The sequence below is a fragment of the Rhinolophus sinicus genome, chromosome 3 (genome assembly GCF_057876585.1).
Source record: "Rhinolophus sinicus isolate RSI-liver-muscle chromosome 3, RSI-T2T, whole genome shotgun sequence".
Classification (NCBI taxonomy): domain Eukaryota; kingdom Metazoa; phylum Chordata; class Mammalia; order Chiroptera; family Rhinolophidae; genus Rhinolophus; species Rhinolophus sinicus.
The window spans coordinates 49,443,382-49,464,207 of NC_142503.1; the positions used below are offsets into that span (position 1 = coordinate 49,443,382).

The 20,826-nt window shown below is 40.2% G+C and overlaps 1 protein-coding gene and 1 pseudogene across 5 annotated transcripts in view; one reads left to right on the plus strand and one right to left on the minus strand.

Annotated features, from left to right (window-relative positions):
- Positions 1–20,826, plus strand: part of PDE8B (phosphodiesterase 8B) — a 228,602-nt gene that overhangs the window by 49,999 nt on the left and 157,777 nt on the right. The gene's annotated exons all lie outside the window — the stretch shown is intronic.
- On the minus strand, positions 18,622–19,736 carry LOC109445637 (COP9 signalosome complex subunit 4-like; annotated as a pseudogene).

Sequence of the window (20,826 nt, forward strand, 5' to 3'; positions counted from 1 at the left end):
GTGAGAGGGAGGGGAGGGGGAGATGAGGTCAGAGAGCTGAGGGGTAGGCACACCATGTGTCTGCTGTAGTCTGTTGTAAGGACTCTTGTAAGTCTTATTGTAAGGACTCTTCAAAGATGTTTGTTTTGAACCAGATGGGAGCCACTAGAGGGTTCTGACAAGAGGAGTGATTTATTTTTACCAGGATTGTTCTGTTCTGCCTGCAACATTGAAAATAGTCTGAAAGAGGCAAGTTAGGAGCTCATTGGAATAATTCAGGAGGGAGATGTTAGTGGCTTGGATGAAAGTGGTAGTGGCAGCGGTGGTCCTAGCGGTAGATATATACATTTGAGAGTTATCAGTACATCGATGACACTTAAAGCTGTGAACCTGAATGGAGTCACCAAGGGAGTGAGTGTGGATAGAAAAAAGAAGAGATCCCCAAACTAGATTAAGTCCCGGGGCACCCAGCATTTAAACGGCTACATACAGCAGCTCTATTTTTTAAAATGATAACTTTGGAACCTTTAAATACAAAATCTGAAAGGCAGTTTGGCCAGATGCTTGTGGTTTCTTTAGCAAATCAATGTACTTTTGCCATTTCCCCTGAGAAATCATGCAGTGGCTAATGTGAACTTTGCTTTAAGAACACATTGTCCCATGAGAGAGTCCGGGATGGTAGTCGGGAACGGGGCTTGGCTATCAGACAGACTTGGACTCCAGTCTTGTCCTTGTCACTTAGTAACTGTGTGACCTTGGTCAACCTACTGAACCTTGCCAACTTTCTTTCCTTCATGAATAAAACACAGAGAAAAATCATTTGCTTATATGACCCAGTTTCTGTGTGGTTCAGTGAGGTCATGTAGGTAACGTTCTTCAGATGATGCTCATAAATGTCAGTGATGATTTTTACTATGGTTGGTTTTGTGTTGTTAGCAAAATGAGGATGCCTAGTTATCTCTGCAGATTACTTTTAATCTGTTGAAATATGTGGCATGAACCACACTTCTCTCAATATTTCAGTTCATATTGAATATCAATTCAAGTATTTTCTAGGCATTCAAGGGTAATACACTTGAAACTATGATATTTCTGGTAACAAACGTATTTGAAGAAATCTTTGAATGTAAGCGTGAGTTACTCTCAGTACTTATCAACAACAGGGTGTATGTGCTGAAGTCCCAGTAAGTGTTCCATCCAGTCTTCCGGATGTTTCATCCAAAAGCTGCCCCGTCAGAGGTGCTGTACTGTGAGGACCCTGGAAAAAGACCTCTTTACAAGTGGCTGCCATCTCCTCTGTTGATTGCAATGTCTGTTTGTGACTGTCTTACTCTTTTGTTCTTCATCCTTCATTTTTACATTTAGAAAAATATCAGTATGTGTTTACTGAAATGAATAAGCATCGGGTCACTTCTTAGGAAGTTTTGTAAACATATCAAAATGCTGCTTGGTTGTAACTATGTATTATTCAAAAGGCTTCTTAAATATTTTATTCCTCCATATTTGAAATCTGCATTTGAAAGGCAAAATATTTTTATTTTGTAGAAATACAAATCAGAAAACTCCTGGAGATCAGAATTATATATTTTTCTTTATTCCCTTTTCACACACTTACTGGTCTTTTGCAGAACATGGGTACTAAATAATTGTTTGCTTAGTGAATTGAAATTCAAGTGCTTCTGAATAATTTCTTAGCGTGGGTGTAACATTTTACATTGAATATTATACAGGAAATATTTTAATAACTAGCCCCCAGATGATGGAGAGATGTTGGCATAGGATTGTTTGACCAGTGACAAGGCAGAAGTATGCTATGTTATTCTGTGGGTTATGGTTACTTTATTTCTACATGAGTGGAAACGGTTTACAAGACCTCCTGTGAGTCCCGAGTTTTAATTAAATTTAAAATTGCCCTTCTGAAAAATTTTCAGTTGAATAACTGAAAAAAAAACTATAAAGAAATGGCTTCATTTTGACTTCTGTGCTGTCCCTGGAGAGCTTGTTGAAACTGAAGGAGCACATAAAAAGTACTGATGAAGGAAGCAAAACACTTAAACTTGGATGTATGCAGTTGGATAGACTGATGTCCCAGTGTTGCTGTTGTGTTCCTCTGCTCAAGGACCCCCTACAAAACATTGTGTTCCCAGGGGATAATGGACCCGTAGCAGCGATAAACACACATGTTTTAAAAGCCACCCAAGGAGAAGAGCATTCTGGAGAGACAAGCCTGGGTTATTACAAGAACGAGAGTTCTGAACAGTGACATGCTTAACCTCATCTGAGTTTTTCACAATAGATCTGAGGCTGGAGGAGTTTGTGTCTGTTACAAAGACATGTGGGAAGTGTTTAAGTGACACAGGGATACGATATTGGGCTATTTTTATTGTAAGTGCGAATTACATTTCAGAAAGAGCGGATGTTATTTTCCACATTAAAATCATCAAAGGAGAGAAAACATTGGTGTAGAGCCTTTAATTACACAGAGAATTAGAGAAAAGAAAAGTGACCAGATATCATTAGCAATGGGGCTTCAGGAGAAGATAACAGATATTAGCTAAACATATTTTGTCTACATCAACATGTTTGAAAGTGTGTTGCAAAAAACTGTGCCGAATGTTGGACCAAAACAACCAAACACAATGATGGGGGCTCCAGAGGTGTCTGGAATTAAGCCATTTGCAAACCATTAATTTGGTAAAATTAATTAATTAGGTAAAATAATAAATATAATTTGGAGATCCTGTTTATGATCATTAGATTTTCTTAATGAGACTTCCGGTAAGACATCAATTCCATCTGTTGTAACTTTTCTGTGAAAATATCAGTCAAATATCTTTTTTCTCGTTAGATTTAACATTCTAAGAAATGGCAAGCAAGAAATTAATTGTACTTTTTTAATACTAACTATAGTATGTATACTCTATTTTTAAAAAGTGGTCCCTTTTAATCAAGATTTGCAGTGAAGTTGGTGGGAGAAGTTCATAGTGAACTTTGTAATTGTAATTCAGCAGCTTGAGCCTAACTTTTTTTTGGGGGGAGGGGTACAAAGAGCTTCTAAGAAGATGCCTTCTATGGTACAGCTATAGAATAAAAATGTGATATATTTGGATAGAGCCATCTTTACTACCAGAAAAAAATAATCTATATTTTGGGTAAATTTTAAGCCCTTTAGAAATTATCATTGCATTTTTTATTTATTTAGAAAAACCTTTGTTTAGATATAATTTACATACCATAAAGTTCATCCATTTTAAGTGTATAGTTTCATGAATTTTAGTAAATTTACACAGTGTTGCAAACACTACCACTGTCCCATTTTAGAACATTTCTATCACCCCTAAGAGATCCCTAGTACCTGTCCCACCCCCTGACTGAGAAAATTACCTTTTCTAGAAATTCCATATAAATGGAATCATACAGTATATAGTCTTTTCTGTCTGGCTCCTTTCATTTCACCTAATGTTTGTAAGGTTCATCCATGTCATAGCATGTATTAGTCGTTTTCTTTAATTGCTGACTAGTATTCTATGGTTAAAATATAGCATCTTTTATATATCCATTCATCAGTTGATGGACATTTGGGTTGTTTCCAATCTTTTGTGATAGCTCATGGTGGTATGAGCATTGGCATACAACTTCTTGTGTGGACAGCTGTCTTCATTATTTCTCTCGAGTAAATATTTAAGAGTAGAGTCTGGATTGTAGGGTAATTGTATATTTAGCCTTTTAAGACACTGCCAAATTGTTTTCCAAGGTGCCTGTATGTAGCATACTACATTCCCACCACCACCATTGCATCATTTTTCACTTGGTTAAATGGTTAATGTTTGGTTTGTACTTAAGAGCAGGAAGCAGGGTGTGGAGGAGGGCTGAGGAAGACTCTCGCCACCAGCACTGCTGTGACAGAGAGGATGCTGGGGCATCAGATTGGCTTATACAACTGAAGGTGAACAGCCAAGCTTTGAACATTGTACAGGACCCAGAAACAATTCAGATGGGTGGAGTTTGGGGCAGTGTTAGAATGATCTAGACTGCGGTTGGTCTGGTGGCAGCTGACATGTGACATGGGCTCCCAGGCACAGTAGGACACCCCTGTCTAAAAGCACGGAGACCTTCAGACAAAACAGGAGGCCCCGCTGCTGTCTGTTCTCAGTCTTCCTCTCTCGAGCTGGAGCCTCATTCTGAGAGGGCTGCTGAATGAGGCTGCAGCTCGAGAGAGGAAGACTGAGAACAGACAGAGCAGCAGGGCCTTCCATCCCTGCCTTGGGCTCATGGCAGGGCCGCAGCGCTGGGGCATTCCCAGTTGGGGAGACACATAGAGTCAGATGTAGGGATGGGAGCAGGTCAGGGAGGAAGCATCAAAGAGCTGGGCCTTGGAAACCATAGAGGCTCTGGGGCTGCCTGAGGTCAGCTTTCAATGCAGACACTGTAGAGACATGCTTCTTGCCAGAAGTCATGCTGATGTGAGTGGCCCAGCAGGTCTAAGCTCTGTTGAATAGAGAACTGAGGCTTTGCTATAATAATGATGATGATGATGATGATGATGATATAACTACAACAACCAGCATTTATGTAGCACTTTATACTAAGTACTGTTCTCAGCAGTTAATTTACATATATATTAATTTATTTAATTCTCACCTCAACCCCATGAGATAGATACTATTATCGCATTTTACTAACCAAGACCCTAAAACAAGGAGAGGTTAAGTGACTTGCCCAAGGTCACACAACTAGTAAGTGGCTAAGCCAGGATTCAAACCTAGGTTGGCTGCCTCCAGAGCCCATCCTCTTAACTACTAAGCTAATGTTCTCTCATTGTCGTCCTGGTCTCCTATAAACCTGGGTCAGCTCTGGATCTTGTTGACCAGAGTGAGGGCTGGGAAGCTGGAGGCAGGAGAGGCAAGGCCCTAGTTGAAAGTTGAATGCAAAATAATCCCAGAGACATAGGCCACAGATTCCAGCAAAAGTACGGGTAAGCATAGGCAAGGGGAAAATATTAAATGTACAAGGGAAGCCTGTTTGGAATATTCTCATCTCTCAAGCTCTGCAGCTACTACTTGCGTTATGACTAACATAGGCCCAATAGTAATGAACTCTTATAGGCTTTGTATTATTACAGCTACTCTCTGATGGTTTCAACAAGATATGTTCCTACTCTGCAAATTAGCAAGATGTTGTACAAACTAACACAAGTTTAAAGAATAAATAGTATCTTAAATAAAATATCTTTTTGCATTTTTTAGAATATTAAAATAAAATGGAAAAATGTCTTGAAATCAAAGCATCTCCATCAATGCTTTGTAACTTTTCAGTGACTTTATATGCAAAATATTACAGTTTTTGAGGAGGCGTGTGGGTAGCCTCCCCTTCCTCCTCCTCCTCCTCATCACAAACAACAAGTGTTTACTGAGCCTCCACAGTCTCTGGTGACAAAGGAGACAAGGCCCAGTCCTTCTGGACTTAGCACTGGGGGGACAGAGTGAGATGACCTTCCGTGGGCCTCCTATTCCTGCCTCATTTCCCCTTTCTCTTTGGTCTTCATTTCATGAGGCGGCTGTGTGTGTGTGCGCTTCCCTTCTGTGTACATTATTTCATTTGATCTTCACAGCAGCCCTGTAGTATCGGTATGTTGTTACCTTCATTTTATAGAAAAGGAAACAGGTTTAGCGTTGAAGTAACTTACCTGAGGTCATTCTAACTCGATTCTGTGTTTCTACCACTATGTATTTTGTATCCCGCCTTCTCTCTCCCATTACCTTTTTTCTTTCCTCCTCAATTGGTCATAATATATAAAGAGAAATGCATTTTAGGTCATTTGATGAGTTTATTGAACTGCGTGCTGTGCTCACCTTGTTGATCTACAGATGACTGAGTGTGTCCCTGGCCTGTGTGCATCGGGGCCTCTGTAAGAGGCAAGTGCAGGACAGTTTTGTGGTTCATGGGAACTCTCCAGCCGTCCAAGGTCAGGGAGGGAAATGAGGGCACAGCCACACTTGGTGACGTCTTTTGCAGCGATCTGCGAGCTTCAGCCGAGAACCAAATCTCACTCCCTACCTGTTTTTGCTCGGCTTATGACTTAGGAAAGGCTTTTACATTTTTTAAATAGTTGAGAATGAAGTAGAAGAAGAGCAGGTGAAAATTATATGAAATTCAAATTACAGTGAACACAAATCATGTTTTATTGAAACACAACCACATACGTTCATTTCCGTATTGTCTGTGGTTGATTTCACACCACATTGGTAGAGTAGTGGTGACAGAGACCAGCTGGCCCCCAAACCAAAAATATTTACTCTCTGGCCCTTGACAGAAAAAGTTTGCCAGCCCCTGGTCTATTGAAAGAGGTGGGAGGACTGTGAGTTTCTTGAGGAAAGTAACGAAGGTTCCTAAAGGAGAACAGGGCAGTGAGCAGCATGGCATACTTCCTGTAAGTGCTCCTCAGACTCTGGGTTTGAGGTTGACTGCACCAGTTATCACCTGTGTGACCTCGGGCAGGTTACTTCACTTGTCTGTGCCTCCATTTCTGCCCATGTAAAATGGGGATGGTAATAGTTCCTACCTTATAGGTTGCAATAAGGATTATACTGATATGCAAAACACGTATGCAGTGCTTTATATATAAATAAAATACACAAAAAAGCTCATTAATGTTCATCCTTATGTCATGGGCATTTTCTCTAGGCCGGGTATAACAGGGCCTTAGGAACCCCCACAAACTTGGCCTCTCTGGGTGGCACCCCACCTTCAGAATTAGGAGACCCTTTGGTTTCTTGAGACGCTCTGTCCCCAGCACAGGCCCTGGTGACCCAGAGGCATGCCTGTCTCCTTTGCTTCTGGGCCACCCCAGCCCCTCCATGAGACTCCTGCCCCACTGGCAGGAGCCCCACTGGCAGCCATGATGCTGGCACTGCAGTCATGTGCTAGGGCCCTCAGGGTCCCAAATTTGGGCTGTGTTGTTCTCGCATGGACCTCCCTCCGTGTCATATCACAGTTACTGCATCCAGATGGTCCTGTGGGGCCACAGCTATGACCCAGGAGGGAGATAGAGCCGTGCCCTGTGGAAACCCAGGTATCCTGTGACATATTCATCAGTGTCACGTCTATGGAGCGTGTACCACATGCCAAGCCTTGGGTTCAGTGTATTGCACACACCATCATCCATACCCAGGAAATCCCCCCAGAATTGTACTCTATTCATCTCAGGGAGTGGTGTCACCACACTTGGCATTAGTCCCTTTCCGGTATCTAGAGTAAAATGTGTCCCTTGCCCTTCTGGGGACCAGTGTTCTGTCCAGATTTGGTTTCTCTAAGAAAGATGAGAGTCATGGTCTCAGTCTGATAACTGTGAGTCCTTTCTGCCCCTGCCCCCTGCCCTCGGCTGCCTTCTGCCCCCATAGCATGAAGTGCATGTTCAGTAAATATTTGCTGTCCGAGGACCCATGCAGGGAAGTCTGAGGTTACAAACAGGCAAAGGGAGAAAAAGCCACGGCATGTTCCTCACATGGTGGTGTTTGGGTTAACGCACATCTAGGCCACGCCTGCTCCTCCCCACTGGACAGCTGAGAAAACAGAGGTACAGAGAGGTGAAGTGACTTTCCCAAAGTTACAGACGGGCTCCAGCTGGGCTTCCAAAGCCAGCTCTGACTCTGGGACGAAAGCGTGCTCTTGGTGGAAGTGAAAGCGAGCAGGTGCTAAGCGTTGACTAGACTGCCGGCTCCACGAGGGCATAGGCTGTTGCCAGTTTCATTCATCCTTCCATTCCAAGGGCTCAGCACGTGCCTGGCCCACGGTGATCTCCGCCCAGGTACTGGCCGGCGGCATCGTGAGTATTGTTGTGGCCAATGTGCAGATGAACTGGGAGCTTCCGTTTGGACAGGGAGTGAGAGAGTCCAGCTGTGCGCTGAGTGGGGTGCTGTATACCCTCCAGAATTAAATCAAAGCCCCAACTGAAATTAGTTTGTTTAATGAGCTTCAATTTCTTCGCCATCTGCAACATGATCGTTGGCTTTGGGTGACAAAAACATCCTCACCCCAGGATACATCCTCATGACAGGAAAATACTAGTTTTTCATTTGTGGTGACCCAAGGGTGTTAAGTCCCCATAGGCACCACGTGACATGTACCTGCCGAACCTGTTTGTCTGTGGGAAAGGGAATGTCTACTTATGCCAGAAAACTGGACATGTTGGTGCTATGGACTGAATTATGCCCTCCTCCCCCCATTGATATGTTGAAGCCCCCCCTTTGGTGACTGTATTGGAGACGGGCCTTTAAGGAGGTAATTAAGGTTACATGGGGTCATAAAGGTGGGGCCTGATGCAATAGGCGTAGTGTCCTTATGAGACACGAGAGAGCTCGCTCTTCCTCTGCTGTGTGACAACACGGCCACACGGCGAGAAGGCAAGCTGGGAAGAGGAGCCTCACCACAAACGAAACCTGCTAGGACCTCGAGCATGACTTTCCAGGCTCCAGAACTGCAAGAAAGTAAATTTCTGTTGTTTAAGTCCCCACGTCTGGGGTTTTTGTTACGGCACCCTGAACTAATACACATGGTTTCTTAGTGTTTATCTATTGACATAACAAGGATCTGACTGGAAAGGTCTTTGCATCTTAAACAGCAGAAGCAGAATTCTCCAAGTGATGCCACTAGTAGTTAATAAATTGTATTCAAATAAGTAGCAGGTGTAATGGTCCATATTTTTACAATGGGAAAAACTGCATTTAATTCTTCTGTTAATAAAAGGTACGCCATAAACATAATCCATCATCGTGCTGTGTTACTGTGAGAGAGGTAAGGAAGTTCGGTCTCAGAGAGGTTCAATAAGTTGTCTTAAGACCACACAACTTGTCAGTGGCAAAGTTGACCCCAGCCCAGGCCTTTGACTCTCAGGCAAGGCTCTACAGAGTCAGGGACGTACCGTGTTTCCTCGAAAATAAGACCTCGCCGGACAATCAGCTCTAATGCGTCTTTTGGAGCAAAACTTAGTGTAAGACCTGTCTAAATAAAGACCCGTCTAATGAAAATAAGACCGGTCTTATTTTACTATAATATAAAACCTGCCCGGTCTTATATAATATAATGTAATATAAGACCGGGTCTTATATTAATTTTTACTCCAAAAGACGCATTAGAGCTGATTGTTTGGCTAGGTCTTATTTTCGGGGAAACATGGTAGTTCAGATTCTCTGACCTTTAATGGTCTTTTCTACCAAGTGGCAAAAAGGAGCTCAAAGGAAAGTGCTGAAACTCAAGAAGAAATCAGGAAAATTTAGAACTAAGCTTTTGTCTTTGTCCTTAATTTACCTGACAGCATTTTCTGAAGTAATGGATGTGTCAGAAATGTGTGGGATGCAATATGCCACATTTGCAGCAATTATTAGGCAGGATAAGGAGAATTGGGGAAGGCATTAGCGACGTTCAGACTTACCAGCTGTCAAGGCCACGTGCTCTTGGTCAACTGAAGTGTGCCATTTTAGAAGCCCTTACTCTTCTACTGATGAAAGTGAGAGAAATTAAGTTTTTGGCAAGCATTCCAGCACAAAAGAAATCATTTGGCTGAAGTGTCTGCAGGCTTGGATTTGATTCTTTGGCAAACATGAAGGTCTGTGAAAACAAAAACAGCAATTACAAGTTGGTGCAGTCCTTGGATAAGAAGACGTGTGCAGAGGTTCCTTCTGCTGGTCAGGCTGTGTGCACACATCCCTGTTATACAACTGTTATGTTACTACTTTTCTCAGTTGCCTCCGTTTTAAAAAGAAAAACAACACAACAATATATCAGGCTCCGTGCTAGGCACATGAGGTGAGTTTGTCATATTTGCGTCTTCACAGCAACCTTGTGAAGTAGATAGTATTGTCCGCATTTTACAAATTAATAGGGTGGTTAAAGAATTTGTTCAAGGTTTTTCTCTTTTAAAGCTGGGAATCGAAACAAGGTCATATGATTCAGAAATCCTTGCTCACTGTTGATGGGGCCCAATTGCTCCCCTTCCCTTTCTCCCTCTTTGATGATTCAGGGGAAGGGTGAGGCCCTTCTGCCCTTGAGCTGAATGAGCATGAAGGACCTGAGTCAGGAACATTTTTCCCGAGTCCCACACTTCTGTGTGAAATATCCATCTTTGCTGCTTAAAGAGCAAGTCCTCTGGAGGTTTTGGGGTTGCCTTCCCCTCGTCATCAACTTGACTCTCCCTGAGAAAAGCAGAGCAGGCTTCTGTCCCACGCAAGAATGCATCCTTGGCTGCCCAATGATAGCTGTCTCTCCAGGGACCACAATTGGGTTGGGGTGTGGGGAAGTCTCAGCCTCTTTATAGCTTTGGATGATTCATTAGCACCTTGGACTTCTCAGCCTGGGTTATTGGTGGGCTTGGGCTTCCCTGACAACTCCAGAGAACAAGACATTTTTGGGGCCACGGAGTTCCCTCTTCACAGATGCAGGAAGATGTGAAAGGCTACAGGAGACATGATTCTGCACATGCATTTTGGCTGAACATCATGGACGGATTTTCTTTCTAGGGCACATTATCGAAATACATAATCTAGGTATTCTTGATTAAATAGCCATCGGTGGTAGCATCATTCAGCCATGTGATAGGTTCTTAAAGATAGTTTTGATTGCTAGGGAAGCTGTTTAACAATAGTAGCTAAGAGCATGGATTTTGGAGTCAGAATACCCAGGTTCATATCCTAACTCTGCCACTTAGGTACCCGTAACCTCAAGCAAATTTTCTTAACTTTTCTGTGCCTCTGTTTCCTCATTCGCACAAGGGGAATATTAATAGTACCTACCTCATAGGGTTGTTAGCAGTATTAAATAATTTCATATGTAAGAAGTTCCCAGGAGTAGGGCCTTGGCCATAATGAGAGCTGTAGACAATGAACTAGGATGGTGAGAGCCATGAAGGTGATGAGCTCTACAGGAAACTGGGAATATTGGTGTTAGCTCTTTCAGGCCCTTAGTTCTGATTTTCATACTTGCCGGTTCATGTAGGCCAAGGAGAACGTTGGTTGGGCTGTGTCCCACATGCACGTTCTCATTCATTCATCAAATATTGAGCACATGTCATGTGCCAGGCCCTGTGTTTGGTGTCAAGTATAGAAAAATGTGGTTCTAGTCCTGTGGAATCGCACAACTGCGGGTCAAGATTACCCAGTATCAGGATATTTCAAGTAATTAATTTATCAAGATGATCACAAAACGTACAATATCTTTTAAATTTGTTTTCTCCTCTTTTAGAATTTATTGAACCTTTAACAGCCCCTCAGATAGGCTCTGTAGCTGCCTTGTCCTATATGGTGGCCACACCTGGCTATGGGAGCACCATGTGGGTTGAAAATTGAGGCAGAAGAGGGGGACGGCCTTGCATAAGGGGCCGTGCTAAGGAATTTAAATGTTACCTAAGAGCAGGAGGGTTAAACAGGAAAGCAAGGTGGGATACAAAATTTAGAATAACTTTAAAGCCCGTGTTAATTATAAAGCTCTGTGATTCCATACCGACTTTCTTTTATTCTATTTATATTTTAATGTAATCAGATATATTTGGGTTTAAATCTACCACTTTTTTTGTTGTTTTCTGTTTCATTCCTTTCTTGCCTTCTTTTAGATGCATTGCATTCTTTTAAATCACTTGATTCCCCACTCCCACTAGTGTGTTTCTCTTCTTTACTTGGTTACCAGCAAAACTAGAACATGCACCTAACTTATCAAAGTCTAAAGTCAGCACCACTCCTGCCTCCCAGAACATAGAAGGTTTATCTCCCTTTGGCTTACATGCTGTTATTGTCTTGGATGTTATTTCTCTCTGTATGTGTAACCCTATGAGATACTATTACTGCGTTCTGCTTTCTGTGTTATTTAGGTTGATCCACATAGGTCCTTTTCCGTTTGTTCTTCTTTTTATATTCATTCCACCTGGGATCATTTTTTTCTTCTGCCTGAGGAACACCTCTTATTTCCTTTGGAGTGGATCTTCATTGGACAACTCTGTTTTTGTTTATATTGTACCTTCATTCTTGGAGCATATTTTCACTGCATGTGGAATTCTAGTTTGGTGGTGATTTTCTTTCAACACACTGAAGATATCGTTTCCACTGTTTCTGTCTTCCTTGTTGTTGCTGAGTGCTGTCTACTCGGAGGATGATTCATTTGAAGGTCATCGGTATTTTTTTTTCCTCTGGCTCATCTTAAGATTTTCTTTGTCTTTGGTTTTCTGCAGTTTCGCTGTGATTTGTGTCGGTGTGGATTTCTTCTTATTTATGTGGCTGGGGAATCATTAGTCCTTGTGAGTTCATGGATTGAAGTCTTTTATTGGTTCTAAAATATCCTCAGTTAGGTTCTCCTCACATGATGCTTCTTCCTCATTTTCTCACTCCTCCCCTTGGACTCCAAGTAAATACATGTTAGACTTTCTCACTGTATTCACCACATCTCTTGCTCCCTCTTCCATCTTTTTGTCTCTCAGCAATACATTCTGGATACATTTTTTTTCCCTGACATCTTATGGTTTACTAATTCTCTGTTCAGTTGTATCTTATAACTGTTAAATCTTTCCACTGATTTATTACTTTTGATTGTTACTTTCTTCTTTAGTTCTAGATTTTCATCTGGTTCTTGATTAAGTTTACCAAACGATTTTTAAAAAAACAACTTCCAATTCCTTGCTGAAAATTTCAGGCTTTTGCTTTCAATGAATTTCTTTGAATGTTTTAAGTATAGTTGTGTTATACTCCAGGTATGATCATTTAAATATTCCAAGACTATCTATATGTCTGTTGTTTCTATTGGTTCTCACTTAGATTGTCACATGTCCCTGGTTATGCTTCACTAGGTTTTCCTTTGCTTCTGCCCAGGGTGGGGGTGTGTGGAGCTGACTGGCTTAACATGAGCTCAAGGCTTGATTTGAGGTTCCCTGGGTGATCTGGTTGATGCAAAGCAAGCTGTGAGACTACCCAACAGCTGGTTCACTTTGAGTTCACTCTTTGCCCAAGTTGTAGGCTTCAAGTTTTTCTTTCATTGAAAAAAGATCAATTACAGTTGACACACAATATTAGTCTTAGGTGTACAACATAGTGATTAGACATTTATATAAACTTACCAAGTGATCACCCTGATAAGTCTATTACTCATCGGACACCATACATAGTTATTACAATATTCTTGACTATATTCCCTGAGCTGTACTTTACATCCCTGTGACAGGTTTGATAACAGGCAGTTTGTCCAACTCTTTCTTTTAAATTAGCAATTACTCCTGGGTACCATATTTATCCAACTGAGATCTGATTTTCTAGAATTTGACCTTGTAATTCCTCACTATATTGATACTTCTTTGAGGCTTTTAGGGGGATGTTTCAAAATGTCATAGTCAGTATTTTTAGTTGTCCTTATTGGGCAAGTTGGTCCTAATTTCCTACTGTCCCATTATTAGAAGTGAAAGTCCTTATTCTGACTTTGCTATAACAAGATTGGTGGCCCTATTCATTGTGTTTGTTGTTGTTTGCTTGAGGAAGATACTTTTGTGACCTCTTTTTCTGCCTATATTCCTTTTTGGAAATGAGTAGGAAGGGGTTGGTACTATATTTGTTTATTTAGAAGGGAGGTAGATAAAACTATCTCATCCTTCATCCTGGCAGAGGTAGTCTTTGAGGAATAAGAAAATATTTGAATGATTGAAAACTAGTACATTGGTAGAAGAGAAGAGTATTTCTCATCAATATTTCCATGAACTTTTCTGTTACTATCTTCAAGGCATTAGAGTCTGAGCAGATAATTCTCGATTTCAGCCTTTACATTGAGGTCACTTTTTACCAAGTCTAATCTTTCGACTTATGACGTCACATCCTATTACAGAGTAAAACAGTGTATTTTTAGAGGGCCGATATCATTTATGTGATAGAACTGATTTTTTTTTCTATAAACACAACTCAATAAAAAGCAGTGAGAACATTAATTAGTGTACAACTAATCACACTGGTTTTAAAAAATGTGTATAAATTTTAAAGCTTAAAACATTGCAGTAATCAGCACTTGAAAAGTATATTTTTTACCCGGAGACATTGTATTAGTATATTGTTAGTATAAGTGAGGTTGGGAGAAAAAACAGTTGGCTGTGAAAAAAACACTGTTTGTTGTTATGGAGATGTTTTTCTTAGCAGTTTTCGCCCTTCACATCTTCAGATTCCAAATTCCTGTCTCTGAGGCATCAATCTTCAAAATGATTGGCAAAAGCCACTCAAAATATTAACATTTTCATTCTGCTTCTTAGAGAAGCCTTCCAAGTATGAGAAAAGAAATTGATGATTGTCCCTTGTATATACTTATTTTATTCATTTGAAATTTCATTGGCATGACGACAACTTACAGTGAACATAGTTATATTTCAGCTTTCTTCATTTGATGTCATCCTCCAAAAATGGCTTAGGAGACTGGAGCTCAAGTTTTGGAGTAAAAGCATGGCATACCTGAAATTTGAATTGAACAACCCTGAGGTGAAACTTGAAATTGAACCTTACGGAAAGGGCGGTCTTAGATGACACAGGTCACAAATACAATATAGGAAAATAAAATGTTTTTCTCTTACTGCAATTGATATATGCCTAACTCCTAAGTGGACATAGTTGATGTGATTATAAAATGGACTATACGAAAATTTGAGTGTTATATGTTTTAGTTACCATCGATATGAAGTATGCTTTCATATTCTCTTCATTAAATGGTCTGAAAGGTTACTAAAAGGAAATAAGGCATTGGAAATTTGAGTGGAATCAATAAATAGAATGATCTATACAATTGTATCTCTACTTGAAAAATTTTGCAGTGTTCCTTTCAGATCCATTCCTTATCCATTGTGGGTAACAGTTCTAAAAGCACCCTGTTGCTTAGCAACTGGATTACATATGATAGAACTCCTTGTAAGAACTTTAAGTGTTAACTCTTTGGAAATTTACCTCAGACATTGCGAATCTTTTAATTTTAAAAGTAGATGTGAATTGTGCTCAAGAAAGAACCACAGGAAAAAACTGTCTTAAAAGTACACAGGAAAGATCTCAGAACTATTTGAGTAAATGCTTTCCAGTTTAGAAAATTTAGTCATTAAAAAAATTGAAATAATTGCTCTGAAGAATGATAGGTTGGTGCTCTCTTTTAAGATTCCCATCCCTAATGGATTTTTTTAAATGCCTCTTTTCTCTAGTCATTGTATTTTTACACCAAACCCCCAGAGCCAGGTGTGTGATGACGCACTTAGTTTCCTTCTGCCTTTCTCAGAAAGGGGCTGATCTTCCAGTCTTTGTTTTTTTGTTTTTGTTTTGTTTTTCCTTTCTAGAAGTTTCTACTTCCAAATACAGTTGGACAATGGTTGGAACATTAATTGTAGCTTGAAGTGGAAAGAATCATAATTGGAATTAATTTCTTTTTATCACTATCAATGCTTCAGTTGACTAATTACTTTTGTGCCTGCCATTTTCTGCTCATGTAGAAATGTGTTATGTTTTCCTGGCTGAACCAGCAATAACTGGTGATTCAGTTCGGGCACAGGTGAGAGCCCACTAGGTTTGTTTGTTTGTGTGTGTCTTCTTCTCTCGGTACAGAGGGTATAGTTTCTTCAGTGGTGGCTTTTGGGGAGAGAGGGGTGGGTTGATGTATCTTCTGATTTTGTGAATCTCTTTTGTTTGCAAAAGACCCTTAATATGTATTGTTTGCTTCTTTTTTTCCTTCACCATCAAGCATCTGGGGGAATGGGACCTTCCAAATCACCTCCCTCCCTCCAGAAGTGATGCCCTTTGGTCCCACAAACTTTCCAGCCCTCCCTTTCATTCCCCTGTACCCAAGATCAGACTTGTTCTCAGTATTTCTACACTGAGGGTAGGAAGCTCTTTCTGGAGGTGATTTTCATCTGTTTCACTACCAGGCTTTGCCACCTGACTGTCTTCTCTGGCAAGTTTTCTGCTGGCTTTAGATGTTCGTTTCTTTCCCTGTGCATTAATTGCAGTTTCTAGTATGCTCTGCCTCCTGGTTATGCCACAGGGAGGGCTGGCATCATGGGCATGCACCAATGCATTGCACCGGGCCCAGGTCTTAGAAGGGCCTCATGCTTGGGGTTTAATGCTCTGTAGTCACTGTCTTGAAATTCTTAATAATTTCATCTTTGGATTTGTGTTTTGTAAATCAAGTTTAGTGGCAGGATAGACATGTGTCAGGGTCTTGAATACTTGACTCATGCTTGGTCCTGCTTACTCCCCCACCCTCCCTTCACTCCACTCCCTCCTCGCTTCCCTGGATCAGTTCCAGCCACCTGCCCCTGCCCCTGGCCTGTGACCACTGCCACTCTTTGGCTGGAGCAGCCCAGTTACATGGGCAGGTACAGCCTGTGCTCTCTCTAGTCCTCTTTGCCCACCAGGAGCCTGGAAGCAGGTGCAGGAAGGGTTGGGGTCAGGACAAAGTGGATGCTGTTCTGTCCTAGGCTGTCAGTGTCACGGTAATGCAGCGGGTGACTCCACGGGGGCCTTTTGTCCTCTGCTGATGTAGGTGCAGTGCGTGGCCCAGCACAGAAGTTGCATTTCCTTGGAGCTTGCCAGCCCTCTGTGGTTTGTGGTGGTAGGTCCCTGGGAAGGGGGGATTGACATCACTGCCCCTGGCTGGGGCCCCTCGTTTTCATTTTGCACTGGGTCTTGTCAATTATATCCGGAGTCTTGGTTACAAACATGAGTTATGTATGGGTGGTTTCATTTGCTCTTCTGGTTCATCGCTGTGATTTTTGGAGAGATTCAAATTTAGGAAACTGGCATTATCTCATGGGAAACTAAAAGCTCATTATTTCTTTTAATTTACTTTATTAATTTTTTTCAAGCTATAAAAATAATTCATAGTTTTTGCAACAAAACAAAAATAAATAAGTCCAAAGTAAAAGTCAACACTCTGTTCCCCCTCCCTCCCAAGGTAACCAGTGTTCAAAGTAACCAGTTGGGTTTAGATGTGTGATTGTTCCAAACTTTTCCTCATGATCATATAAAACACACATGTGCACACACACATGCTGTGTGGCGTTTTTTGAAGAATGGCAAAAATGCTTATATCTTGATATGCTGAAAGTCCCTCCATTTCAGTACATATGGATTCAACTCATTCTTTTTAATAATATTCTGTATTCATAGTATAGATTTGCCATAATTCATTTGCCGGGGTCACCATGATGAATGTTTAAGTTGTTTCCAGTTTTTTTAGTGCTATAGACAAGGCAACAAATAAACCCCTATTACTTCTATCTTTACGTTTAGTGCCCTTAGTTCATGAGGATGAATTCCCCAAAGCGGCAGTTCTAGACCAAGGGCATATTACTTTCTAAAAAGATTGGAAGAATTCACACTCTCACCAGCATTATATGAATGCCTGTTTCCCCACACTGTTGCCAGCACTGGAAGTGATCAGTCATAAATTCTTGCTGATACAAGCAGTGAAAATGATATCTGATCTTGATTTGTATTTTCCTAATTATTGTAAGGTCAAGTATCTTATCATGTATTTATTAGCCACTTGCATTTCCTCTTCTGAGAATTTCCTATACATCCCTTGTATATATATTTTTCTATTGGAATACTGTTTTTCTTATCAGTTTTGAAAGAGTTTTATTAACCTCATCTTTTGTCTGTGTAGCAGGATTTTCCTCAGTTACCATTTTTCATTTGATTTAATGATGTCTTTGCCCCCAAATTATTCAACTATGTCTGTTTCCTTTCTAGTTTTGTGTTTCTTGACTTGCTTAAGAAATTCTCTCTGATGCTAAGATTACAAAGTAGTCTCCTGAATTTCTTATAATTAAAAAATATTTACGTTTCACTTGAACTCTATTTTTCTATCTCATAATTTTTGTTTCCTTTTAGTTAGATAATTATTTTAGCCAGTGCATTTATGAAACAAGTCCTTCATTTCCCTTTTTCTCATATATTATGATGAAACATTTATTATGTTTCAACATATATTTGGATCTATTTCTGGATCTATTTCTGTCATATTTTGCTGATACATTTGTGTATTCCCATGCCAATGACATATTGTTTTAAAGACAATGGTTTATAATATGACTATATCTGGTGGAGAAAATCTCTCCTCACTGTTCTCAATTTTGTAAAATTTTTTTGGCAATTCTAATGTATTCTTCCACATGAATCTTAAAATAATTGCTTCCATTTTCTCTCTCTTTTTTTTTTTTTTTTGGCTCACTTCTTCATTTAATAGAATAACCATGTGAGAGAGGCAGAAAACACTTAAGTTTACATGACTACAAAGTTATCACAAATCTCAAACTTTTTAGCCACAGATATTTCACTTACTCTTTTTAAAGAAAAGCTTTCAAAACGTTGAGTTAGCTTGATACACAGAGATGCTGAATATATGGGAACTACGTAATTTTAAATGTTTGTGCTTCCTGCTCTAATACTGTCTTTTTAAAATGGAATCCAGCATAAATGGGATTGAAATATGTAAGGTCATGATGCAAATGCTTTGGAGATAGTGAAATTCCATGCATAACATGGAAGAAGGTAGTGTGCACAGAGGTTCTGTAAGGATTCGCTGAGCCATCTGGGCTTCCATGGCTTGTGCTGTCCATTCTGGTGCTGTCTGATTAATTTTTTTCCAAAAGGTTATTCACTTGGAAGCAAAGTGATTGGATCTGTTTTTCCCATATTGGCAGAGCTTCTCATGTTTCAAAACGAGCTATTACATCAATCCGATCAATAAATCCGTTCATACGTTCTTCTGGTATCAATTGCGATGCTATCTTTTCTGCCTTAGCTGCAGGGATCTCTAAAAGAGCTCCAAGTTCTTGTGAGGTAATATTATTATATAATTTGCTTGAGAACCATAAATGATGTTCAATAACAGCTCTGTCTAAGATGCTAGAACCATCAGCTGTAGTTGCTTTCTGGTGAGGCATCAGCATGGCAGCAAATTCTTGAAGCTGCTCTCCTCTGATGATCCTATCCAGGTACATTTTCTCTAGGATCCCATAAGCAGCAAGTTGCTGGCACCTTTCATCCTTAAAAAGAGTAGCTAGAATTTGAGAATGCTGCTGTCCTGCTGTGCAAAGCATAGTCTTTCACTTTTATGCACTATTTGTCTTGCAAGAAGCTCGTTGTACCTTTGTACAGCTTCAGTGAATTTTCTTCTATAATCAAGAACACATAGCATACCTTATAATGTATCTTTTAACTGTTTGCTGGTTGATTCATTCTGAAACAATGATGCTCGATTTATGTAAGCCTCTGCCTGGACTGGCTCATTAACCTCTAGATATAGTCTAGTGATCTTCAGGTAAGTCTCCAGTTTTTCATCTACACTGGACTGTTTTTGTCCTGTTTCCAAAGGAGTTCCCACCAACACTTGGGCTGCATTTGTCCAATCTTCTTCTTTTTCATATATGGGTGCAAGATGCTGTGCTGTCTTCTGGAAGCAACCTGTTCCTCAAATGAAATGATTCTAGGCTGGATCCTTTCCAAGGTGAAATGATACATTTCTTTGGCTGTGCTATCAGGCAGGTTAGGGAGATGTGTGCAGAAATCAGTCAGCAACTGTCGAGAGATCATGAGGCTGGCATTTTCATTTACCACTGCTTCCACAAAAGCTTTCAAAGTTTCTAGTTGTTCCGCCCCAGGTAACGGAATGGCTTTTTCCAGGATCTGATGATATGTGCCCACCAGGTCTTTATGAGAGCTGCTCTAAATCATGAGATGGGCCAAATCCTGTCACACGGCAGCCGCCATCTTTCTTCCAGCTCAGCCCTCTATTTCCTCTTAAAACTATTGGGATTTGGATTAGAAGTTTATATATTAATAAAGGTTTAAATGTTAAATTTAAAAAATACATAATTTTCTTTATTATCTGTTCCTCTCTGGGTTTTATAGCTGTTGCTATCAAGTATGGAACTGGTTTTCTATTTCTTACAGGTTAGTGTTAGTGTAGAGGAAGACTATTAGCTTTTATATGTTTATCCTGCATCGTCACCTTATTAAAAATTGTATTTCCTTTTTGTAGCTTTTCATATTGACCATGATGAAAAGTCTAATACTAATTTTCCCTTTTTTTCTAGGTAACTTTTTCTTCTTTAATACAAATTTATACATTTTTCTCTTTTTTCTGGTAATTCAGATATTTCAACAGGGTATGCCTGGTTAAGTCAGAAGGTTGAAGTCTTTCTAAGGAAAGTTTTCTTGTGTTATCTTTCAACTATGTTTTTCATCTGATCCTTTTTTCCTTTAGAGTTACAGATTCTGCATTTTAAATATTCTGGATCTATTTGTTTTCTGTTTTTTCTCCTGTGTTGTGATAGATTTTTTAATTTGACTTTCTAGACCAGGGGTCTACAGACTTCAGATGGCTTGCAAAATCCATCCTGCTGCCTGTTTCTATAAATAAAGTTTTATTGGTGCACAGCCAAGCCCATTTATGAATGTGTTTTCTATGGCTGGTTTCATGCTACAATGGCAAAGTTAGGCAATTTCAAGGGACCCTATGATCCACAAAGTCAAAAATATTTACAAACTTGACCTTTACAGAAAGTTTGTCAACTCCTGTTCCAGACTGCTTGTTTTGTTCTTAGGACTGAATATGCTCTTTCAGTTTGGTTAGTAAATTTTTCAAAATTTCCCCAAATCTTTTTAGTTTCCAAAAATATTTTTGTGTTCTAATTAAATCACTTTGAGGCTTTGCATTCCTTTACCCTTTAATGTTTTCTTTTGTCTCTTCTGTTTGTGATTCTTCATCTGATTCTTCATCTGATTTCAATTTGGTCTTTTCCCCCTTACAGATCTAGTCCCCTTTCAGGGACTGCAGGTTTTCTTTGCCTGTTCCCGG